We start from the raw sequence: 25757 nt of genomic DNA, 5'->3' as shown, positions 1-25757 counted from the left end.
GTTTCTCACAGAATCTCAAACAGGCTAGCAGTTAGGAAGCCACAGTGATCTTCTTGTCTGAGTGCCTCACAGCACTGGAGTTACAGGTTTGGAAATCCAGGCCAGAGTTTTGTTTGTTTATATTTTTATTTCCACATGTTGAGGGGATCCTAACTCAAATCTTCATGCTTGCACTGCAGGAGTTTTTAATCTACTGATGCATATGCCCCATCTTAGAACTTGAGATTTTAATTTAATGAAATTCAAGAGTTTCTTAAAATGTTCTTTCTACATCTTGTATTTCTTTTATCCATACAAAAAGAACCAATATAAGTTAGCTTATGACAAGTGAATTTTTAAATTTTAAATAAAGTTTAATAGTGTTATCTGACCTTACTAAATTTACATAATAAGCACCATTCCACAAATAGCAATCTGAAACTTTTTTCTTATGTGAACTCATTGAATATATTTGAAATATATTTTAGGCAAATCAAATTGCATACTTGATGTTTACTTCTTATATTTTTAAAGTTATAAATTAATATGTTATAGGTTAAATATTTAATCTTTATATATAGTTATATATTCAAAGTATTATTGTATTTTTGAATTCTTGTTTTTGGCTGTTTTGTTTATTTGTCCTTAACATACTTGAATAAAAAACATTTGCATGATTTTTATTGAGCACACATGAACATTTCCTTTGAATGATATTCTGAGGCAGAACATCTGGGGCATCACAGGCCACAAATTTCTTCAACTTTACTAGCTCTTATTGGGTTTTTCCACTTTTCACTCAGTTCAACACCACACAAGCATGTACAATTCCTGATTTATTTATACATGCAGCAGCATGTATGATTTTTGTTACAGCCCAATAAATGGTGAATAGTTGCTTAATATATTTTTTAATTGGAGCATTGGAATAAGATTTCCATATAACCCATATAATCAATAATAAAAAGTAAAACCCAGGCTCAGTTAGTAAAGGGCATGTGTAAACCCTAGGTTTATAGGCCAGGATCCATCCAGTGGGTAGCACATGCAATGGAGTAAGTTCAAGGCCAGCCTGTGATACACTAGACCCTGTTTCAAGCAAGCAAGCAAGCAAGCAAGCAAGCAAGCAAACAGACTTCAATTCAAAAGCTAATACTGTTTATACAAACAAATTGTTATTAAAAACATACCTAAATTAATAGTCTTTTGTCCTATGTCAGTCCTAGATATTAAGGATTTTTTTTTTTGTCTTCCTTCAGTCTTGCCTTTAATAGACTATCATGTTAATGAATTCATACATTTAAACTTTTGTTTAGCCTGCTTAGGAAAGTCCCTTTAGCAGCTTCCTATGTTTGTAGGTCATTCCTTTTCATTGTCTAAGAGTATCCCACACATGGATGAGACATACTTTGCTTCTCTATAGCTTTACTTTGTGTTGCCTTGATTATATTTAATGAGTATTCTAATATATTGTTGATAATTAACATTTGTTTTTATCTGAAAGTGCTCTGGCCTTTCACCTGTTTTGCTACTGTTTTGTATTTTTATCTATCAGTTTGAACAGCAAGTTCTTCTTTAGGTGATGCCTTTGTTATTTGTGAGAATTTCTATGTAATTCATGGATGCCATCATTTTAAAGTTAATGCTCAAAACAAGCCTGATTTTTTTTTTATTTTCCTTAAACTATGTATTTGGCAACACTTAACATGACTAATACAGCAAGCCACACTTAGGACTTGACATCAACATAACTTATTTTTAATAAATCAACTTCTAAGTCTCCAAGTGAAAAAGGAGCTGTAGATACTTTTATTTTCTATTGATAAAAAGGGTATGACACACATGAGTATATAGCACAAACTAAGGGTACTGACATCCATTTAATATGGTCATTGTCCCATTTTTATTAGCATGTATCATGCTTGTAACCATCAGATTAAAAATGTCTTCTATCTTCTGCATCTAACTCACAGATTTTCTAAGAATTGGAGTATATTATCCCTGTGCAGAATACACTCCACCAACCAGCCCTAATTTTTACTTAAGAATTTATTCTCATCCACAACAGATTCGCTAAATATAACCCAGCACAACACTGGGCTTTCTGTGAAGTCATTTATGGACTATGCAAGTCAACAGTTGGGAAATAGATACCAAAGCTCTGTCATTGCACAAGCTTTCCTTTGCTCCACATTTCTTATAAAGGTTTCCTGTATCCAGGGGCTGTAAGTTACAATATACAATCCTTATTGGTACCGCCTCATTCTAAAATAAGCACACTAAATGAAATAGCAACAGCTTTGCTTACAAATATTTATGACGTTCTAGCTAGAATCTCTGCCTTTCTCATCTCCACTGTAGAATACCAATCGATCCTCATCATTAACACAGCAATCTACTCTTTGTCAAATATATCTTTTGTACATTTGATGTTATTTTACCATCAAATTTGATGTTATTGCCATCCATGAAAAATATGGCCTACTATCATCTACTTGAGTTTACACACTTCTGAGCAGTGGCTTCCACATTCATTGCTCTATAGTTCCTAGCTTTCTGTAAACTCTAAAGGGTGAGTCAATCCCCTCTACACACACACACACACACACACACACACACACACACACACACAGACACACATACTGCCTCTGTGTATCTGTTTGTGTGTGTGTGTGTGCCTGTCAGTCCTGTCTCTCTCTGTTTCTCTGTTTCTCTGTCTCTTTCTGTCTCTTTTTGTCTGTCTCTGCCTCTCTGCTCTTCTGGCTCTAATCCTGCTTGCTTACTTTCCTTTCTGGCTCAGCTTAAAAGGCAGAGATTCTTTTCAGAGAATCCTTTTCATTACTCTGCTCCAATTTTTCTCTTTCATGAGCCTTTGTTTCTTTCCTGGAATGATTTTTATGTCTTTATTAATTTATTGACTAACATTCTTAGTGAAAACAACTGGAGGAGAACAAAGGATTTATCTTCCTCACAATGCTTTTCATAGTGTCTAGGATTTAGTCTTTGATCCATAAACATTTGATGAATGAAAGAGTGAATGAATAAATGAATGAATGAATGAATGAAACCTAAGCTACATACATACACACTTCACTTGAGGGCACTAACACTTTTTTCTCTACCTTCTATCTGAGAGCACAGTTGTATTCTTGTAGGTAATTTTGTGTGTGTGTGTGTGTGTGTGTGTGTGTGTGTGTGTGTGTGTGTGACAATGTTGTTTCCCAGCAGGAATCTGCTTAAACCTAATTAGTCAGGAATTGCACAGAAGGCAATGGCCTCCCTCCTGATGCCCACAGGGCTAAAGAAGTAGAGAAATCAAACTGCTAAATTCCCTCTACATGAAGATTTTCAAACTGCTATTCAGTGCAAGGAGCTCATAGCAGATTGAGCACACACACAAACATACATAAAAGATTGCTGAAATCCAAATACACTAATTCCAGGTGATTTAATATATGCCACTCTGGTGAAAATACTGACAAAGAAGGATGTGCTTTAGTCTCTTTCTGTGTTACTGAGTTTCATGCTAGCTTCAGACCTCTGGTTATACATTCCTATAAATCAATACTAAGCAAGAACACTGGGTTTAGAATCTATTAAATTCAACAAAAAGTGGTCACATTTAGTTTTCTTTTCTTAAAAAAAAATGTATGTGTGTTTTGGTAAATGACATCAGTGCTACCAAATAAGTAAGTCTACCAAATGCATTGTTTGTGCCAGGGACAGATGGCATTAGCAGAAAATTTGGAAGATCAGGTCCTTTTGGTAAGGTGATATGTCCCTAAGGATATAAGAGAAAACAGGCTATCTCAAAGTATTTCTTTTTGTTGTTGTTGTTGTTGTTATTGTTGTTGTTGTTTGTTTCTTGAGACAGGGTTTCTCTGTGTAGCCCTGGCTGTCCTGGAACTCACTCTGTAGACCAGGCTGGCCTCGAACTCAGAAATCCACCTGCCTCTGCCTCCCAAGTGCTGGGATTAAAGGCGTGCACTACCACCGCCCGGCTCAAAGTATTTCTAACATTTTCTTTATTTTCATGTTTCTGTCTATGTGCATGCACATATTTATGCACACATAGGTACCAGTGTTTATAAAGACAAGAAGAGGATATCAGGTCCTGTAGATTCTGTAGAGCTGGAGTTACAGGCTTTTGTGCGCCTCCTGACATGTGTCAGGAGTGAACTCCAGTCTTCTGCAAGAGCCATAAGTGTTCTTATCTACTGAGCCATCTCTCAAGCTTCTCTCTTATGTTTTTACAGAGAAAAGTTTAGACAAAGATGTGTGTATCTATGATTTTGAAGCTGTGGTTTTGCCTTTGTTGTTTCAAAACTGACTCTCATAAACTTCATAAAAGATGCATTCATTTAATTTTGCTGATCATAGTATGAAGAATACACACACTCACACAGAGATATTCTGCTTTTGTTTAAATTGTCCTCAATGAAGATCAAATTTGAAATTATGAGAATATATAGAGGTTACTATTTCAGAGTTTGGATTGGAGTTTTTATGCTTGGTTACTTTTCTACATAATAAGGATCAACTACAGGGCCTTCCACATGAGTGGCAGGGTTTTACAACTGACTTTCATCCCCAGATTCTGGTTTTCAGAGACAGTTTAACCTTACAGTTTAACCCAGGTTTGAAAAGAAGCAAATAGGTATGACAGGCTGAAATCTAATTGTCATTGTTCCCAATGGAGCCTCCACAGTGCTGCGTTACAGCTGTGTCATTTGTATGCCTGACAACAATTTCTCTTTAAATAAGTAGAAACTCTAAATATCACTAAGACTGTTTTCTCTAAAATATTAAATTTGACCCTTTGAGACATCAGATCTTTTTGTCTGTTTCTGTTTTTTTGAAACACGTTCTTGTTTATAGCTCAAACTAGCTGATCTAGCTTCACCTAGCTATACACTGAAATTACAGACTCTGTAAATCATCAGACATTAACTATATCTGATTAGTTTCACTTCTCTAAATTATAGTATTCTTTCCCACAGCATTTTGCTTAGATCTTCTGCTTTATTTTAGAGAATACGTTTCAGGCCTGTATACTTATTTTTAAGCCAGTCTGAAAAGTATCTAGTGTCACTTAGAATATTCATTTCACCAATTTCCAAAGGATGAGTAAACTGACTAATTCATGAAGCCAATAAAAAAAAAAGCACTGGTGAAAACAATAAAAGTGAACATAAGAAAGAAAAAAGAAGAAAGAAAGAAAGAAAGAAAGAAAGAAAGAAAGAAAGAAAGAAAAAAGAAAAAAGGAAAGGCAGAACACCAACTCTGAAGTCGTAAAATGGCAAATAAATGAATCACTTTTCAAATGTCAAGCGATAAGCTTATGACAGGGATGCTTCAGTGCACAGACTCATCCTATAATTAATCACCGAGTGTGTGGCCAAGTAAAAGATGTCATTTTTGCTCCTAGTGAACATAGACTAAGTGCCTAACAATTTTGAAGAGATTTTTCACTTTGCTGATGAGATCTTTGGAGGAAGCACAGCCTAAGAGATAAAACCCAGGACTGGAGTATTAGAGACTGTGTGTGTGTGTGTGTGTGTGTGTGTGTGTGAGAGAGAGAGAGAGAGAGAGAGAGAGAGAGAGAGAGAGAGAGAGAGAGAGAGAGAGAGAGAGAGAGAGAGAGAGAGAGAGAGAGAGAGAGAGAGAGAGAGAGACAGAGACAGAGAGAGACAGAGAGAGAGACAGAAGCAGACAGAGAGAGTCTGAGAAGACAGACAGAGACAGACAGAGACAGAGAGACACACTATGTGCTCAGTGGCTCAGCTTCTAACTGCCCTGTCTTTAAATGATACCTTTTAACAATTTTGTTACTGTCTCCACATAACTATTTTCAAGGAGTCATTCCAGAAGTCAGAGGTAGAATATTTCACTTATATGAAACAATTGATTTCAAGCCCTACAACACAAAAACTCCATTCTTCTGAGGCTAGACTAGGTACCATGTAGTATTAGTAGGCATTAATGAAAAATCCACACAATTCATGGAAAGAGATACATCACTAATTCAAAACACCGCCAGAGGCAAAGGACTCTATTATTAATCCATACTGTAGGCACTATATCCATATTACTTTAAATAAACAAAATGAAAGAACCCAGTTGTAAATTATATTAAAATGAAATATGTAAAATATCCAATCCTATTATTTGTTTACATGGTCAATAACAAAATAGTTACAATCCAGTATACAGCATAAAGATAGCTTAGAAAAAATATCCTAAATAATTACACTTGAAACTCAAAGAAAGATTTGTACACACACAAACAAAAGTTAGGAGGATCGTGGCATAGTCTGGAACATATAGAGATCATATTGTTTTATTTTTCATATCATGTGACTAATGATTCTCAGTAATACCCACGAGATATTGATCTCCATCCTAGTCTGAGCTTCCAGGTAGAGAAGATATTAGCCTAGGTGAAAAATAAAGCTGACGCTGTGAGTTTTGGTTTTGTTGTTTGTTTTCCTGTGAACAGATGATTTCTGGATCATCTTAAATCTGAAATGGACTTCAATAGGTTATTGGCATCAACAATCTAGGATGGAACGATTACCCCTGCATTCGGCGTCTTGTCAATGGTGTAAACAAGCATGAGCTTGCCATGCATGCTTTAGGAGAAGCCATCCTCCATCCATCCGGTTGGTTTCTCTGACCTGACTCCAAATTAGAGAAGCTCTAGCTTTATGTAACAGGGATAAATCATACTTATGTCACATTTTATCACATCATAAGATTTTATCAAAGGATTTCAGGTTACACTGTGATAAATACTGCTAAAAAATAGCTGTTGGTTTTAAAAAGAAAGGCAGATCACAGATCAATTCCTTCTTTGCTTTTAAAATGTGAACCTCTTCTCTGATCCTTTTGACTACTACTCAGGTAGAAGTTTTCTGGTTTGGATGCCTTTGTATTAGATTATCTGATTGTTCCTACCTCATTTTCACCCACTACACTGCCTGCTATTTGAGTCCCTACCCCAGATCTTCAGTTTTTTTTTAAACCTGAGCTTCTTATCACCAGGTAGGTGATGGGCTCAGGAAAAAGGCAAAAATACTCATATTGACATTTCCTGGACATATATTTAGGAAGGACTATAAGTCTCTGGGGATCAGCAGGTGGATATAAATCATTCTGGAATTCATGTATCAGCACAGTGTTATTCATGCATTAGGAGCACCGTAGATTTTTATCTAATGATTAAATGTGGGAGAAAATTAAGAAAAGTGTGTGAAAATGTACCTAGGGGTTTGCTTAGTTGTTCTTTCTGTTGATGACATAAACTCTCTTGATAAAAGAAACATGAGAGGGGAAAAGTTTATTCTGTCTCACAAGGACCAGTTCATTATGGTGGAAAATCATGTCAGCAGGAACTGTAGCAGCTGGTACATCACATACATGGTCAGGAGAAAAAGAAGATGAATGCACTCTGCTGTTAAGTTCCCTTTCTTCAATTATATTCTCTGGAACTCTGACTAGAGATAGTGGTGCTGCCCAGTGTGGGTGTCTCAATTAATGTAAACAATACACATACACATACCCCAATGACCAGAGGCTCATCTCCTAGATGATTCTAGATTCTGTCAAATTGCCAATTAACTGTAAGCATCACTTGGTTGTTTTGGCCCTTCTTGTTTTGTTGTATGTTTCTACCTGTAGTATCATAAGACCTGTGATAACTTTAGTATGTGCTTTGTGTGGGACATCGGTGAGTTCATCACAGGAATGTCAGTCCCTGCAAACCCTCTCTCCAGCTTATAGACTACAAAGGGTTGGAGGTCTCAGGTACGAGTTAATCTGTCATCATCAGGATTCAAATATTACAAATCTCCTGAGTATTAAAGATAGAGAAGACAAAAGCACAAGCCTGTAACAGATGGCAGAATCTAATTAGAAAGTGGTTAATTTCACTGCTTCCACCTTATTAATGTTTATAGTAACTTTTCACTGCAGGCTACTGATATGAATGTTGTACTTTAACTAGTGAAATACAGCCTTCATTTAAATAAATATATCTATATCTATAATCTACCTATATCTATACCTCTGTCTGTCTTTCTGTCTATCTGTCTGTCTGTATTATGTATGTATATACACACAAACACAAACATTTAATGAGCATGTTAAAAATTTAAGTCAACTACAGGAGGTGGTACTAAATGCTATGCAAAAAGTTTGAGGTAGCACATCTTAGAGTGCCCAGTGACTGGTTACTTCAGAATAAAGGAAAGCACACAAAGTCTGTGTGAGAACCTAGAAGCTCAGGAGAAGGGGGGCTGTGGCTGTTGTGCTAGAGGGTCTCTAAGGATACAAGGATACAGAGAAGAATAATGAAGCCTAGTGCCACTTTACTTGGAAAGCAAGTGTGACAGTTACTTGGCCAGCAAAACTATAGGGAGGCAGGGGAGATTTCCAGGAAGTATGTGACATTCTCATCAAAGTGACAAGCAAGAAAGGAGATTTGAACAGTGATATTTAGGCTGTGGTAAAAAGAGGCTATACAGGGCAGAAATCTGGTGAGACGTGCAGTGCTCTAGCAATTGGAAGAATGAATAAGGAATTTTCCAGAACAGTTGAGGGGGGAGCTAAATCTGAGTGTCAAGGAGAAAATAGCAGCAGGTTTTGTGGTTGCTTCACAGGACAGAAAACGGCAAGTTGCTAAAGCAAAACAAGAAGAAAGTGATATGTGCTATAGCAAAATTACTGCATTTTGTCAAAAGGGACTCTGGGACAATTGGAGAGCATATGTTCTATGCCAACAGCCAGAGAGGAATTGCCTCATGAAACTCACTGTGGTTCGCTACTACTTTGCCCATCAGGCAGCTATCATTACAAGTGTGATTTACAAGACATCAGATTTTATCATCTGAAAATGGAACCCATTCAAGCCGCATACTCCTGTAAACTTATATTACTTGTAGATTCCTCTTGCATCAGGTTGCACATCTTATAAGGGAAGGGACGAATTAAAATTGTCACCATGGAGAGTTGAAATGGTATGGATGAAAACTCAAAATTAACCCTGTGCTGTCTTTAGTTCCCTCGATAGCCACTTATTGCCCTGCTCTGTGTTTTATTTAGCATCCTGCAGATTATCTACTACAACTTTTTAGGATATGTCCACTTAGCAGACAGGTAGCTTCAAACAGCATTCAGTCCTCTAGCAGCATTTTCCCAGATTTGTTGTAAGACATTTATGTGTTGCCCTCACCAAAGCGTTTAGCAAATGCATCGATCCATGACTTTCTTTGTTTATTAAATCTTTTCTCTAGTGAAACAGTTCATTCACAGTAATCTGAATCTTTGTTTCTGAGTCACAGTCCCTCACAACAATCTCTTATTCCCTTTGGCTCAAGAGGTGTGTTGTCAGTTGACACTGTGAATAAGTCAAGATGACCTGTCGAAGAAATAAGGCAAAAATCTGATAACCCATGAGCTCCTGGTCTAGGCACACGCCTGCTAGTTCGATGGATTCTAAAGTTCTTGTTTATGAAATTATCGGAAACATTTATTAAATGATACAGTCACATGTTGGCTTTCATTCAAAGGGAATTTAATAACCAATATAGAATTGAATTGACAATAGTAGATAGAGTATTGTAATATATTCTGCCTTTGTCATTAACATACTTTATGAAATATGGAAATATATTCTGATATCCTACATATGATTTTGCCAAGACAATGACAGCCTATCATGTTCTTGTGTTTATGACAAGTAAATCAGAGCTTTAGCATAATAAGAAGGATACCCCCATTCAGTTTGAAATACATAAGAAAAAAGGAGAGACACATGAGGAAGAAGGTAGCAACAAGACTTAAGGAGATAACAGAGAAAAGGTCATAAGTACACAGGCATGATCACCTACCAGGCACTTCTTTCTTATCAAAGGGCATCAGAAGGAAAGGAGTAGTCCAAAGATGCTCCTCTCACTATCTATCCTGGACCTGCTTCTTGTTCTGAGCTTCTACAATACTGCAGGTATTGTAAAAACTATGAACGTGCTCCACAAATCAGCCTCATTTCTATTATAGCTGTATGTCTGCAAGCTATAGGTAAGAGATTCCTACAGTCAAATTCCTCCTCATCATCATTTCACAGCAAATTGCATACTACCCTTTCTACTAAGGCTTATGTGGTCATGGAAGGAAAAGGGAAAGTGTTCTCTTCTCTCTTCCCAGTACAGCCCAACAACCCTGGTCAACCTACACAACAGGTTTTTCAGATCCTCGCATGTGAAGTTCACTGTAAATGGTCCTTCTGCTAAGTGATAACCTGGTTTTCACAAGTCCAAGAGATTTCCAAGAGAACTGAATAAGAGAGTGGATGAATCTAAACAAATCTGAGGGAAAGAAGGAAGAGCGTCTTGCCCAATTCAAGAGTATTAGTCTGCAGTATTCATAGCAACACAGGACCTCTTTCTCTCATCTCACTGCTGCTCTCCTTAAAAAAAAGCCATATGCATCTTATAGAGCCAGATGCAGCAGAGTAAAAAAGTCTGCATGCTGAGTACACAGCCTTTGTCATTAATATACTTTGTGGAATATGAAGATACACTCTACTATCCTATAAGACAATCAGAGCCTATCATGTTATATGTTTATGACAGGTAAGTCAGAGATTTAGCATGACCTTTAAGTCATGAAGCCCCCCTCTCCTTCACTCTGTCCTCTCCCTCTATCCCTCCCTCCCCCTCTCATTTCCCCTCTCTCCATTCCTCCCTTTCTCTCTCCCCTTCCCTTCATCCCTCTCCCCATCTCTCTCTCTCACACACATACATAAAACATAACAAAACAGGATAGCCTCAATTTTGCCAAAGTCCAAAAACTATTGGCAAGTTACTGTTCTCAAATCTGCTGGTCCCAAGCTCCACAGACATGGGTGATTGGAAATAGAGAGATGGAGCTGATGGGTGGTTAAAAACTACTTCTGTATTCTACAGGCACTGTCATCCATGTGTGAGTATACACACACACACACACACACACACACACACACACACACACACCCCAAAACATAAAATAGAATCTTAAAAACAGAACTGGGGTATTGCAGGGAATATTATACTCCCATAGAAAACAGTGTCTCCCTGGAAATTTTTACTTTTTTATGTAATTGACCATGTGGTGAATAATAAATATAAATGAATCAAAGGAGATAATGTTTGTCAGTTTACTGTCAGTATGACAAAAATGGCTAAGATAGTAAACTTCTAATAAATGAGGTATATTTGACCCCATGCCCTGTCACAATGAATCTTTAAAGAGTGGGGACTAGGTGGCAATGTAAAATTGCTTTCTTGATGTCCAGCAGGCAAAAAAAAAAAAAAAAATAGAGTAAGAGAGGAGGCCAAGTGTTTTTTTTTTTTTTCCTTTGAAATCCATCTACTGAAAGACCCAAGGGCCTCTAACTGGTACCCACTTTCTAAATGTCCTTCTACCTTACTGGAGATCTATCTGCCTAGAGTACATAGTTGGTTCTATAAATCTTATCATGAACATTTCTATTTTTTCATTTCTCCCTATCTAGACTACTAGAATCTGATATCTAGAAGCTAGATAAGCACTGTCACTGAATCTTGACTTTTTTTTTTTCAAAACAAGTCTTAAGAAAAAATAGGTAATGTTGTAAGTTATGTTTTTAGGACCCTAAGCTGTCATAAAAAAGAACATCTACACAAGAAAAACCATAAGAAAAGCAACCAGGGCCATGTGTATGTGGCCTTTCTTGCCACAACATCATACAGAAAGCATCCAAATGGTATTACCAGCCCATCCAGTCAACACTTGACCAGCACCATAAGGGCTTAGGTATTGTCCTATAGTCAGTTAAGTGAGTTCTGCCTAAATCCCCAACATAAAGTGTCATGATGTTTCATGGTTTCATTGTTTAGGTTTATGGGATAGTTTGGCATGTATCAACAGATAGGTGAAAAATATCTTTTCACATCTTACATAACTATCTAAATGGCCATACTTGAAAATTATCTTTTAATACCTCCACTTGTGACTTTTATTACAGCAGCTCCTAGTTGACTATATCTGGAACTAGCAAAACCCCAAGTATTTGGGTATATCTGAGGGGATATTTTTTTTAACAAATTAAATAATTACACTTTGAAAAACTCACTTCTAATCGATATCTTTTGAGGTGAGAAGATGTGCATTTAATCTATACTTTTTTGAGCTGGGAATATTCATCATTAATCTGGACCACATTTTTTCTTGAGAAATACTACTATAATAAGCACCCACCTAGTTTTCATCTCAGTGGCTTATTTCTCAACCAATACCCTAAGAATCATATATAAAAAGTATATATCTGTTAGCCAGACACATGCTATTTTGTAAAGTTCCTCTGGTTTTGCTGAACTATTTCAAGTCCACTAACTACAGTCATTTGCATTTCCAGAAGTAAAGTGGCTTGTTTGCCTATATTCTTTTCTCCCCTGTACCATCAATCCTTAATTATGATCAACCAAAAATAGTCTTTATTGAGCACCTTAACCAACCACTCACTGTTACTTATATCAATGGCCAACTGCAGCAGACCACAAAAGGAGACATTTCAATATGGTCAACACACCTATTCCATTGAAAGCTATCAGAAAGGACACATAAACCTGACTCTAATCTGAGTGCCTGGCCTCTTCTCAGACCTGCAGTCATTCTGCTGTCTGTCTGCCTGACTATCTACATTACTATATTTTTTAATACATTACTCTTTATAAAGACAACCAGTCTAAGTGTTCTCTTGTACTGCAAACTCCAAACATTTTACTATCTCCTGAATTTAAATGATCTCCACTCCTATGGTGAATTATTTATGTGCAGCTCAACAAAGCAAAAGATGAGAACAGAGTAAGTCTGACTTCAGAAGCCAATCATATAGGGATAGTGTTTATATATAGCATGCCTTCCCTGTGCAAAAACAATTTTAAAGCATATGCCACAGTTCACCTGCAATGGACAATTGCCCTGCCTTCTAACAATAGCCCCTGTTTTGGATACTTATGAATTCACTGACTCTAGAATAAACTCTTTGGAAAGGTTTTCTTATTCTGTTAGAGATTTAGTCTTACTTAAGCAGCAGGAGTACTGGGCATACAGTTGTTCCACCTGACTGTGAGAAAAATGAGCTGCACTCCAAGAGGTAATGTACCACAATGTATTTCTTTTATTTTGAACTGTTTTGTAACTTCAGGATCATTATCCATATCATTTTTGAGTTGTCCCATTCTTCACTTTAAGCTCCCTTTCTTGATGAAAAGACACTGAGTATAACTTCTTTCCTTTGTGAACAAGCCTGTAAGACTGACCTGTCCACTACTAAATATGGCACATATTGTCATCTGTTAAAACTGAATTGTTCTAAAATAAAAGGAAATACTGACTGAGAACAGATTTTCATAATAAAATTCTGTGCCATACAGTAATGATTTTTTTTCTCAGAAAACTAGATTCTTCCATTCAAACTCCAGGATGGTTGAAAAATGCATAGGTAACTCCTGATGGCCTTGGTCAGACATCCATACACTCACTGATTTATTTTATATTTTTTATTTGCTATAGTAAAATAACTGTTTTTTTAGGGTGAACATTCTTTTGGAAATATGTGACAAGTAGTTATATCACTCAATATGACTTTGTATTTTAGGACATTTATAGAGATTTAAATATATTTTGATTGGAATTTAATACCATGTGTTAGTTATAGTAGCTTACATATTTAGAAAAATTAGGTTATATTATTCAAGCCCTTTGGATTTATTTTTAAATATTTTTAGACTAGGAGCAGATACATAATTATTTCAGTTTTCAACTGTAAGCTTAGTTATGAGTTGTAAATACTGCACAACAATTTCCTCGCATGCATAAACATATCTTCAACCACCCATGAGTCCAATTCATTCTTGGTATCAGTGCCAAGCAATGAAAAAGACAGTAGAATTCAACCTTCAAAGATAATAAACCACAATACAGATGCAGATGGGTAAAAAGCCCAGAAGTTAATGATCCATTCCTTTTTATAAACCACAAAAACAAAGGTGCATCCCAACTTGTTTCTCAAGGAGGATAGACCATGGCTTTCTCCAGAGACAGGCCAAAGATACAAACACAGTACTTTGATGAGCTTAAGGAACAACAAGCCACAGTTTTCTGTCCTTTCTCACCAGCTCTATATTTGCAGGAGCAAAAGCTCCCAGAATGTATGCTTAATTGAGGTAGTAAATACTAGGCTGTAGCAGATTGTTTTACTGTTAAATACAGTAATGGCTTTTTAATGGCTGCTGTCCAAAACTACACCAGAGAAAAATGGTTTATTAGTAATAATAATAGCTGACACCTTTATCTTCAAAGCACTTTACAAATATTAGCTCATTAATCCTCCAACTGCCACTGAAGGGTATGGTCAGTGCTATTCCTACCCTGAGTTTATAACTGGTGAAACAGGAAAATAGAAGATAGCTTTCAAAAGGTTTTGTGTACAGATGTCAATTTCCAATTTAAACAAATCATATCAATTTGAAATTATGAATGGAAGGTATTCTCTCTAATGAGATCCCCCACCCACTACATTTTTCTTTTTATTAAAGGGACAGGGTTTAAGGTCAAGTAAAATTTACTTGACCTTGACTCACTAAAGCACATACTGGGTTGCACCTGAACTCCATAGCTCTTTAATATTACTTCAAGCACGTCAACTATGGACAAAATCTATCCAACCTAAATCAATTACAGGCAGAAACTTGCATGTGGAAGACAATTAGGCTGTTGAGACTCTTTGAGATGTATCTCCTCTGAGAATTTCCAAAGGCCACAAAGGAAAATGGAATTAAGGTCAATTTTAAAAAGTTAGTTTTCCATTTTTATCGATTCTTTTTTATCTCTACAGAAAATAGTATATCACTGAAAAATAAAAAAAAAAAAAATAACTCCAAGTAGTCAATTAATTATTCATGCAGGTAGAAGCTTCAGGCTGCACATGCTAGAGTCATTATTTATGTGTCCTTGCTTATTGCCATGTCACTGCTCTGAAATTCTTGTCATTATACAATCTATGAAGAATTTTTTTTTACTCCATCACATTTGGAGCTAGTATATGAAATCTTGGTAGTAGGTGCATTATATAGAGTGGGTTACAAAACTCTTTATATTCACAACCTAATAATAAGCATGCTTTTTGAAAAACTAAGTGCTGTACTCCAAAGAGCAGATAGGGGTTAAACAAATGCTTGATGGTATATACAATGGAAAGAGATGGGATCTCCTGTCTACAGGAAACAGAGAACAACCATATTCTTAACCTGTACACACAAAGAAACCTGTTAGAATCAATTAGTATTTAAGAATGCTATTTGTATATACACACTAAAATGATAAATTTGCATTTACTGCTAAATACTCCAATTAAAAGATAAGTTCCCACCTACCTGAAGTATAGTTTATCAACCAGGAAAAGAGTAACACTACTTTCCAAATAACCTTTACATTGATTGACAGGTGTCAATAAAGACTGTCTTGTCATTAATGTCTCAATCATTTTAAACAATAATAAGGTGAGATAGATCATCTACTATCTTAAACTGTTTCTCTTTTCTTAATCTAGAATGGCATAAATGCCAAACACATAATACCATTGGTTATATATAATACCCAAATGTGAGAGAAATCCATGCATATTTATATTATGAATCATCTACAGAACTTTTTTCAAGAATGAGGAAATGGTAAGCAAAATTTCTGGAGAGCAAAAACTCTGGCTTCTACATACAGTGCTACCCAGGGTCTGGCACAGGAACTACCATGGCAACAGATGCTCATAAAGCACACTTTTAGAGGGATCACAAATGCTCCCATGGTGTTAATTGTCAACTTGAAAGAATCTAGAGCACATGGGAGACAATCCTTGTAGCCATGCTTGTGTGTGTGTGTGTGTGTGTGTGTGTGTGTGTGTGTGTGTGTGTGACTGTTGCAGTGTATTTTGACCAGATTAATGGAGATAGGAAGATCCATACACTCTGGGTTGTACCCTTCTATGTATTGGGGCCTGGACTACATTAAAAAAAAAAAGAAGCTAAGTTGTCAGGGAATTTAATCACAGCAGAGTGTAACTAAGATAGTTGCACATACCTGCAGCCCCTGAAAATTTTTCTCTCAGTAGCCATTCTTCAATATGACTCCATTTCATGAAGGATTTTTAAACCTCTTTTTAAATGGTCCTGTAAATAGGATATGTATCTGTTGCATAACACTTTAGAAAGACTTTTTATCTACTTTTCTCATGGTTACCTTGAATAGATAGATACATATCAAGTCAGTTTGAACAGACAAGAGATATTGGTAGTCCATAGTGAAAATTAGAATTGACAGTTTAGGGGAACTGTACATTTTGAGAATGGAAAGTCTGGAAAAAAAGATGCTGAAATGGTACAGTGGACTAGGTAGGTATAGCACAAAGTAGGGTCAAGAGCTTAGAAAGAGGAAAGAGATATTTCACTTTGAGTGTTGTCATTGCCATTTGCTAGCAATATGGGGTCATTTTGAACAAGGTCCTTGTATGTACTATGTGGCTTAAAATAGGGTATTATGCCATTAGTACTTTCCTCATGTTACTGAAATGTAGGTTGCAAAACATCAAGTAAACATTTGAAGATGTGAGATGGAACTATTTAAGTAGCTTGTGCTTCAGCTTTACTCCTTCAACTAGCATGAAGTCGTTATCCCATATGTGCTTGATTTGTAGACAGAGGATTCATGTGAAGCTAAGGCTGATCTTGACCTCATAATCCCCCTACCTCAGCCTTGCTTGAATTGCAGGTTAGTATGACTACACTTAGCTAAATAAGTCAAGCTTCTTAAAATGGCTGATTACTTCCACTGTCTCATAAGAGAGCCCTTGACCCTACTCCCTTACAGAACCATAAAAATCAGTATCACAGTATTGTGGAAGTTTCATAAAAATCCACTCCCTATTTTTTTGCCAGGACTGAATTCAACCTTGGGAATGCAAATAGTGACATTTGTAGTGTTTTCCTAGATTCATTAGAGCCTTCAACCATTCACATAATGTCTCTGGTTTTGGGGGTGGGGGGGAGTCACCGTTGTTTGTAGGCTTTCTTGTATGTTTAAATAAGGAAACAAGTAAAGAACTATAAAGGTGAAAAGTAAGCATTTAATTGGGTTACTAATGAGGTTATCTGAGCTCTCTTTCCTTTTACCCCACTGCCTGGCTGGCTATTTGACTTTGAGTTAATGTTTTGATATATAAAACAGGCTACTAGCCTCCCCTCTTCTGTTGATCATGTTGTTCAAAAAAGTCAGGAAGGATATGAGAACATTCTCTAAAATAACAATTCAGTGCTTGCATAACACAAGATATTACATTTTAAGTGTAAATTTTATAAGTAATTCTCTGAATTAATGGAAAAGCAGTTTGAGTCTTAGAGTCCCCAGAAAAGGTCAGTATTTATTTTATTTCAAGCTTATTTGTAGATGAGATGATTTATTTCTTTTGGATCTATTAAAATGGAAGGCAACTCATAATGAATGGATATTGTCCATTTTAGATTCTTTAGAACAGGTTTTTAGTAGTCATACACTCTGTTCACAATCAACTACAATCGCATCATCAAAAATTGTTGCATTCTTCTTACCTACTTATGATCTACAATCATTGAGAATGCCTCCTCCCTTAGCTTCAGAAACACAAATACCCTTGACCTGTTTCTTCATTTTTTCCTTGTATATACAACTTTGACAAAATCAGTGAGACCTTGCAATGATCAAGATGTCCAGGTGACACTGGTGTTCCATTGCCACTGTCACTTGATTCTCCACTTCACATGCACAGCAAACACTGTGTCCAGTGTTGCACCAATGCTTTCCTTGGGGAAGGACTTATGTTCTGTGAGCAAACCTGATTTTATAGAAGTTGTTTCTGGCATTCTCTGCACTCTTGATTCAACTCTAGTCTTGAAAAGCAGAGAGAATCTAGGGGGATGGACAGTTTGTTCTCAAGGTTGGGAGCCACAGTTGAAGCACATATGTAGTTATGATCACACCCATCTGGGGTGATAAAAATAAAGGAGAATAGAATAGCAAAAGAAAGGAACTAAAGAAGGCCTGGAATGCAAATTTAGTGAGGTTTGTTTGTGGTGATTCAGGCTGTATCTTTCATTATTCACATTCTATAAATTGGAACTATCCAATGTATACTGAGTTTCATTGCAAACCTATCAAACCCCTCTATTTTGAACTCTCATCCATTCTGTTCTATTCTGAGATAGCTGGTCTTTACAGAGAAGGCCTCTTTAGCTTTTGACTGTGGGTCAAATTTGTTATTCTGCAGAAGGAGAAGCACTTGTTGAAACAGGGAGATGATATTGTATTTTGACTAGACATTAGTCATACACCTCTGTCAAAAGCTACAGGTTCAACCTGGCTCTTCTCCTAGTGATGTCAGTTTTCAACTTTAAAATGAAGGCCACTAGCATCCTCAAGGTTATGTAACATACTGTTGATTTTCATTAACCCTGTTTAAAAAAAGATGCAGACCCCTATTTAAAATTCCATTTGATTGGCCCTTTTGGAAACTAAAAAACTTAAAAAAAAAAAAAAGAAAAGAAAAGAAAAGAAAAGAAGAAAGAAAGAAAGAAAGAAAGAAAGAAAGAAAGAAAGAAAGAAAGAAAAGAGACAGGGTAGGGAGAAGGAGAGGATGATGGGGGAAGGGAGGGAAAGAGGGAGAGAGAGAAACAGAGAAAGAAAGGACAGAGAGACAGAGACAGAGAGACAGAGAGATAGAGATTAGCTTTGACCAAAACCTGATAAAAATCTATGAGTCTTTCAATACTCAAAAGTGTGCCATTCAGCTAGTCAATTCAGTCCAAAGAAACTCTCTATCACCCAGTATCACAGACCAAGTTTCATGATTTGTTTTCCAAAATCAGCCATATATTGAACTCTTAGAATCTCTACATATTACATGGAAATTTTAATTAGAATTTTTTTGGGGGGAGAAGAAGCCAGACAAAATACATTTTTATGTTATATTCAATCCAAAGGGCATATGTTTGCATTCTAAATTCCTTTTGTTTGACACTTGCGCAAGGTTTTAAGCTGAAACTCACCTATGAGATAATTGTATCCAATGCTAGTTACTCTTCCTGCCTCCTTTGAAATCATAAGGTAAAATACATCTGTGTTCAGACCTCAAAACTGCCAGGTTTCTTGATCTTTAATTCTGCTATAAACCTACTAACCTAATGTGGCCTTTTAAATTCAGTGTGACTTACTCCAATAATCCACAAGTCACAACAATGGCTTCTTTTCTACCTTCCTTATAGAGAGATCTGGTTGAAAAATGAAATTATACTCATCAGGGACTGGACAAAGCTCTTTTCTTCTCCAACCAAACTTCATGACAACAGAACAACTGTGAGTCAATACTCTGGCCTGTCCAGTCTTAGGGAAGACATATGCAAACCTAAGTAATTGTGGCAGGACACTGGGATCTCATTGCAAGCCCCCACAGACTCTGATTGATGGGAGCAGGGTAGTAATTTTAACAGCTTTCTAGGTACTTTTCATTTCTGCCACAGGTAAGAAACTACTACTCAGGACCTATGAAACATCTGATGGAATCGGCATTCATATATGTGCATCTAATTAATATAAGTCAAATTCAATGGTACCATGGGTTAGAACTCACATTTATTCATACACAAAGGGCTAAACAGGAATCTATTTATCTGTCCTTGTTCATTCACACACTAAGAATGGTATAGAAAGATGAAAACAAAACCTGATTCCCAAAGCCATTGTATTTAACCATCCCAACAATGTGCTTTCTACCATGCCAGGAACTTGTAAGGGTTTATGAGGTGCATAAAATGGAACACATGCCCTCAAAGAATTTACAATCTGAGAGTGGAACTGTGATGTGCACCAAAATTCATAGAGAGTAAGGAAAAAGACAGTAATATGGGGCTGTGTAGATTTTCTATTTCTGTAACTACTAAGATACAGGCAAACATCAGAAGGAACAAATGTGGCAAGGTATAATCAAAGCCCAAATGGATTGATCCATTTTCCAAATTCAATGCATTTATTATTGTTGTCAAAGTCTGCCTGCATCATCTGAGTTGGAAATTCATATCTACCTCAAGTTTACTCAATTGTAAGTTCAACTGATAAGCACAGAATTCACAACACAGCACCACAGCTTAAAGGATTCGTCTCACCTCAAAACACTCTACCTCCAGTTCTGTGCTTGATTCCTAATTATTTTCCTGAATACACCCACACATAGTCTTACTGATTTGACTTCTAAAAAAGACATACTGTTTGTATTCTTTTATTAGAAAAAAATGTGTGTAAATAAAACAAACATTGTTTAGCAAAAATTCTGAAATATGAAAACAGAGTACACTTTTTATATTTTTATTACCTAAACACAATGGAAAGGTAAGCAGGATCATTTTAGAATTCGCAATACATGAAATATCAATTAGTTATGGTCTATTTGTGCATTCACTAAAAACATTTGTTAACAAAACAGAATTTTCTACTTTACTGGATAAATATACCAGAAGAAATTGCAGAATAATGTTGGGTTGCCAAGCAACCAGAGCTCCACTCTCTCCCTCACTTGGGATCCATCCGACTCATGCATCAAGCCTCCTAACATACTGCTGGAGAATTCCAACCAATTTGATTTTCTTGGGAAAATTATAGTGACTTTTGGTAACACAATAACACTTTCATTCTCAGAAGATAAACTTAGATGTTCTTTTGATCAAAGGGATGTGTTAATTCATTATTCTCTACATGGTGCTAATGAGAAAGCTATAATTAACTAACCACACTATTAAAACACACATACAATAAACTGCAGCAATTAGTAATGTTGAAAGTGTTAACCAGCCCCCAAATTAGAAAATGCACACTCTTTCCTCTAATAAATATATTCAGAAAAAAAGAGAAAGCACCATATCTAATTAAATTGAGAATTGTTTCCAGTCCCTCCCAAGGGGGAAGGAAAGACACGTGATCTCCAAAATGTGAGAGATTTCACTTGAATAGCAGAGAATATGGCTCAGTGCCAAGTCTACTTGTAGGTAGGCTCAAAGTGCTGGTGAATAATGTAATCTAGTCTTTCAAAGAATGCTCAGCACAATATTTTTTCCAGGAATGAATAGAAAGAATATCATGCTTTCACTCATTAGCTGTGTTAACTTAGCATATTGTATGTAAATCACCAGAATAATTGCATTCTCTTCAGACTGAATTAGTTAGGATGAAGCTGTAATCAAAATGTTCCTAATTGAAAATACAGTATTCTTAGAGTTGGTTTGAAAAAAAAAAAAAGGAGCACAGAACACTGATTGAATCAGAAAATATAGTTCATCATTGCAAGCAGGCTCAGCAGAGAGACAAGTTCATCCTCTTGATTATACCTTGACACGTTAATTAGATCCCCAAATTCGGGGCTCAACACCTTCCAATCTGTCACGTTTTCTGCTGCCGCCCTTTGTCTGCGGTAATAAGCCTTTTCCAAGTGCAAGGCTGCTTCGATTTGTAAAGTAGAATAGAAAATGGTGAAAAGTGAAATCTGTGTCTCCAGAGCAGATGACGTTAAATCATAGTGTTGGCTGTCATCAATCAAAGGGCAAAATAATTCCCAATAAATAGAACATTTAGTGCCAGAGCTCCTGGGAAACAATATGTAAATGATCACATGGATTTCAGACAAGCTGTCACACTAATTACTCAAGGTCCCTTGTAAAGCTGACAATGCCAACTGTGGATGTGGGTGCTTCAATGCTTACTGTAAAGCAGCACTCCACCACCTGAACTGATGTCATAGCGTACTGTAAACCTTCATCCCTTCCTGTCTGACGCCAGTTGCTTTTACTTAATTTTTCCCTTGTCAATTAAAACTAATAGGACAATAGCTATTAGTTTACTTCTTCAGAAAAATAAATCAGGTTAAATTATTTTGGCAAATCTATATTCAAATATTTCACAAGTAAATATAAAGGTGGGTTTCTATACAGGTAATGCTTTTCTCAGTGAGATATTCGTCAATAAAATTTTATGAAAATATCTGAGATGGTATCTGTATGTCTTGATTGTCTAATACATGTGTGTAAGAAAATTTTCTTTAGGAATTGATTTAAAAGTAGTTGCCTAATTGAGGGTGGGGTATTAACATAAAGATACCAGCACATTGTGCACGATGTGAATTCCTGTTGCACAATGCCAGATAAATAAAACTTATACAACCATGAGGTACTAGCAAGGAAGGAAAGGATCCAGTAGGTGTGAACACAAGAGCAGCCTGGAAAATATGTGTTAATCTTTATAGTCTTATGCTTCTGTGGTTAGATACAAGCATTTTCTAAAAAAGATTCTAGTCAGCTGCCACAGCTACCCAGCAATGGAACCTCATGTATTAGATCACAGTTACTCAGGAGCATCCACGTGATGACAGGAGGGCACACTTTGCCATTAGGAGAGATGAATGTATTGGAGCACTAAAGACTATGAGAGGGAAAATCCAGGTATATATTAGACTCTATAGCCAAGTGAAATCTAGAAAGCAATAGGCCAGTGTTATCACAAAGAGACTGAAACTGAGACAAGCCCAACTGCACCATCAGCAGGTGAGAGATGGAGCTCAGATCCTAGATACAATATTATGTGGGGATGGGGGGGCGGCTGTTTTTTCTTGTAATCAGTGATTTCCCTGGGCAGCTGTCTAAGCTTTGTCCAGCACTGGACTCAGCGCTAATCTGCTAACAACTGCTTAGGTTTTCTTTCTCAATCTACTGCAAACCAGATTTATGAGTTGAACTGGGTGTTAATAAATTTAACAAATGTTATTTTCTAAGTGTAATTTCTAAAATTAGAAAACACAGAATTTTACCCTCAATCAAACGGCCGAGAAAGAACAATCTACCATATCTAATTACTTTGACGATTAATTGTAACAGCAGTACCATCCACCACAGCTAACTTCTGAATAATTATTTTTTTATCAGAGAAGGCAGGTAAATTGTCTGCTTGGATAATCTCATTCCAGTCTTACAACTCAAAATGGGATGTATTGATAACTCTTTGTAAGAGGGAAACTGGGTAAATGACTAAGCTACACATTCCAGATTAGATAGGGCTGGAATTCACAGCCAGGTGGGCGCTTCAGCACTCTACCTTGATGAACCTTCAAGAGTTACCTAGCTCAGCACCCACGCGCACGCGCAAATCTCCCCTTTCCAGCAGCGGGAGCGCGCTGTGGTGCACACGCCTTCCGCTGGCTGCCACCAGCAAGCTCTTCGCAGTTCTGGCCTGCGGGGCGGTATTGATCGCCTTTCTCCCCGGGCAGAGTCAGAAGCTCCTTCCCCGCCCAGCCGCTCAGAGCCTCGCACACCTGCCTGTGCTTGGTGGCTACTCACACTCCCCGCCCACCTCTCAGTCCGACCGCAGACCACCCACCCAGCGCCCTCTCGGTGCTTTGGGCTCCAATACCTGAATCATGGTACCGCTGCTCCTCCCGCCCCAGGTTTTTCACAGGAATTCCTCAGATCTGCCCCTGGCTGAGAAAGTGAGGTTCTTCTTAGCCAAGGGACCTAGGGATGGAGACAGCCAGGTTTCCTCAGCCCCTCAGCTCCAATCCCCTTTCTCCAAATTAATCACTTGCTCCCGGCTCCCTCCCTACGCACACTTTCACTCAAGGGAGGAAAAAATAGGAAGAGACAGAGAAAGAGGACAGGAGAGGCACAAAGAGGAAAAAGGGACTGTCCGTGACTGGCATCCCCAGCTCCCGGGACTCGGCTACAAGGAAGCCATGGCAACCGGGACCCCAGCCTGCCTTCTAGCCCCCACGGTGTTCTGTTGAGATGAAGTGCTATGCTTCTATCTTTTCCCCTAACCCAGCAGTTCACAGATCGTTCATTCCAGGCTGGAGGCATTTAGGGAACACCATTGCACCCAAGATTTATCTCTAGATACCAACAGCTAGATAGGGGCTCTGGGGCTGGGGTGAGAAAGTCTGGACCCCCAAGACCTAGAGGGGGCAGTGGAAAGAAACGTAGTACTTGCCCCCACTCCCTGAAGGCTACAGTCTATGGAGGGCATGCATCCTCCTCTCCCGAGGGTAAGGAGGCGGGCGGTGGCTATGTTGGAAAGAAAGACAAGTCAGCCTACCGAAGGTTAGCAGCTTGAAGGTGCAGGGGTCTGCGAAGCTGGTTTACACCATTCACTGACCAGGAACTGTCAAAACATGCAGCCTTAGCCACCTGCGGCGGTGCTGCTAAAGGTGGCGCCTCTTCTCAGGTTAGGGAAGAAACCTTGAACCACTCCCATTTTGGGCAAGGACGGAGCCCAGGGTTGTGCACCATTTCCCTTTCATAAAGAGTTGCTCTCTTCCCAGGAGCAAGCCCTTGATTTCCCTCCACCTTGCTCAAAGAGTTGTCTAAAGGGCAGATGGAGAGAGTCCCATCCCTAGTAAGGCACGCGCAGATAGACTCACCTGAGCCGCCTCTGACATCCGAGCTGTCTGGTACCTTCTCTTGGGAAAACTTCTCCTAAAGCTGGATCATTGGGGCAAAGGGGACCAACGGGGTTCAGCGCCTCTGGGAGGATCCAGGGGAGTTTCTAGTTGGGCGCTCCCCGCAGATCCACACCCTGGTCTGCCCACAGAGATCCAGTCTGTCCCCTCCTGCTGTTGGCACAGGTCTCCAGAAGGCTGGACCTGTTCGAGCTTGCACCAGTATCCACGCCCTCCTGCTGGAGACTGGCTCGCGCCTCTCCTCCGCTGTCCCCCGGATCTGCTCTGCCACCCCTCACCCACACCGCTTCTTATCCCTCCCTTTTACACACTCTCCCTTGGGACAAGAGACAGTTACAGGCTTACGACTTTGGTTTTATGAAAAGCCAGGGACAAAGAGAAAACTTTGCTTGTCATTTTTAACGTCTCTAAGCCAAAAGAGGCAGGATCGCTGTCGGGTTCGCCTTGCCACTGAGAAACCGAAAAGAAACCCCTCCCCTCTGCTCCTTCTCCCACCCGCCTCTGTTCATATTCCACACACAGGCTTCCAGTCTGTTTTACCCTTTACTGCATGGACAAGGGGTGTGTTGCCTTGTACCACTTTTTTAAAAACGTCTTGCCGGTTTTGCTTCTTCATTTAGGAGGGTGATGGGACTCACAATTTAATTTATGAAAGAACCATTTCCATTAGCTGTCAAATCAGTGCAGGCATAAATTCAAAAAGCTCCTCTACTGTTATCTAATGTACAGTTTGTGCCCCACTACCATCTGTACTTCTCCAGATTGGTCAGAGACGTTTTCCTATTTACTCTCTATTAATACAGGCTATAAAATAAAAGCTTTCCTTGCTTATTTCCAGAACCAAAGCCCATTCCTGATGTTTCATGTATCTCTTTTTACCAACAAATATGATGTTTGCTTTAGGAATACAGTATAGAGAAGTTACCAACCTTGGAAATCTAACTGGTGAGCACACCCCATCATTTTTTCTTCTACACATTGATTATACTTTCGAAAGTGTCCATACAATGTTGCTTTAAAAAAAAAAAATCCTGTTGCATGTAAGTGCTCTCTGACAGTAATGGAATTACTGACTTCTAACTTTTACTCCACGGAGGTTTGATCTTACAGTCTTGTTTTGTTCTCATCTAGTGACTAAACAATGAGGACATTTATGGCTCTGTGCTATCCTCAGAGTCGGATGTCA

The 25757-nt window shown here is 37.9% G+C and overlaps 1 protein-coding gene across 10 annotated transcripts in view; it reads right to left on the bottom strand.

Annotated features, from left to right (window-relative positions):
* Nucleotides 1-24819, bottom strand: part of Chl1 (cell adhesion molecule L1 like) — a 195654-nt gene extending 170835 nt beyond the window's left edge. For 2 of the 10 annotated variants that reach the window (XM_076940194.1, XM_076940191.1), the window contains exons 1-2: nt 24533-24700; nt 23530-23630 (exon numbers count right to left, since the gene is read on the bottom strand). The gene's annotated coding sequence lies outside the window, so the exon portion shown is untranslated. Of the gene's footprint in view, nt 1-23529; nt 23631-24207; nt 24312-24532 lie in introns of those variants that run through there. The other 8 variants (XM_034511674.2, XM_034511675.2, XM_034511672.2 and 5 more) reach the window with 8 other exon arrangements.
* Between the last annotated feature and the right edge of the window lie 938 nt (nt 24820-25757).

The sequence above is a fragment of the Arvicanthis niloticus genome, chromosome 9 (assembly GCF_011762505.2).
Source record: "Arvicanthis niloticus isolate mArvNil1 chromosome 9, mArvNil1.pat.X, whole genome shotgun sequence".
NCBI classification, from domain to species: Eukaryota; Metazoa; Chordata; class Mammalia; order Rodentia; family Muridae; genus Arvicanthis; species Arvicanthis niloticus.
The sequence above is the reverse complement of the archived record's forward strand: the minus strand, read 5'-3'. Positions and strand labels throughout refer to the sequence as shown.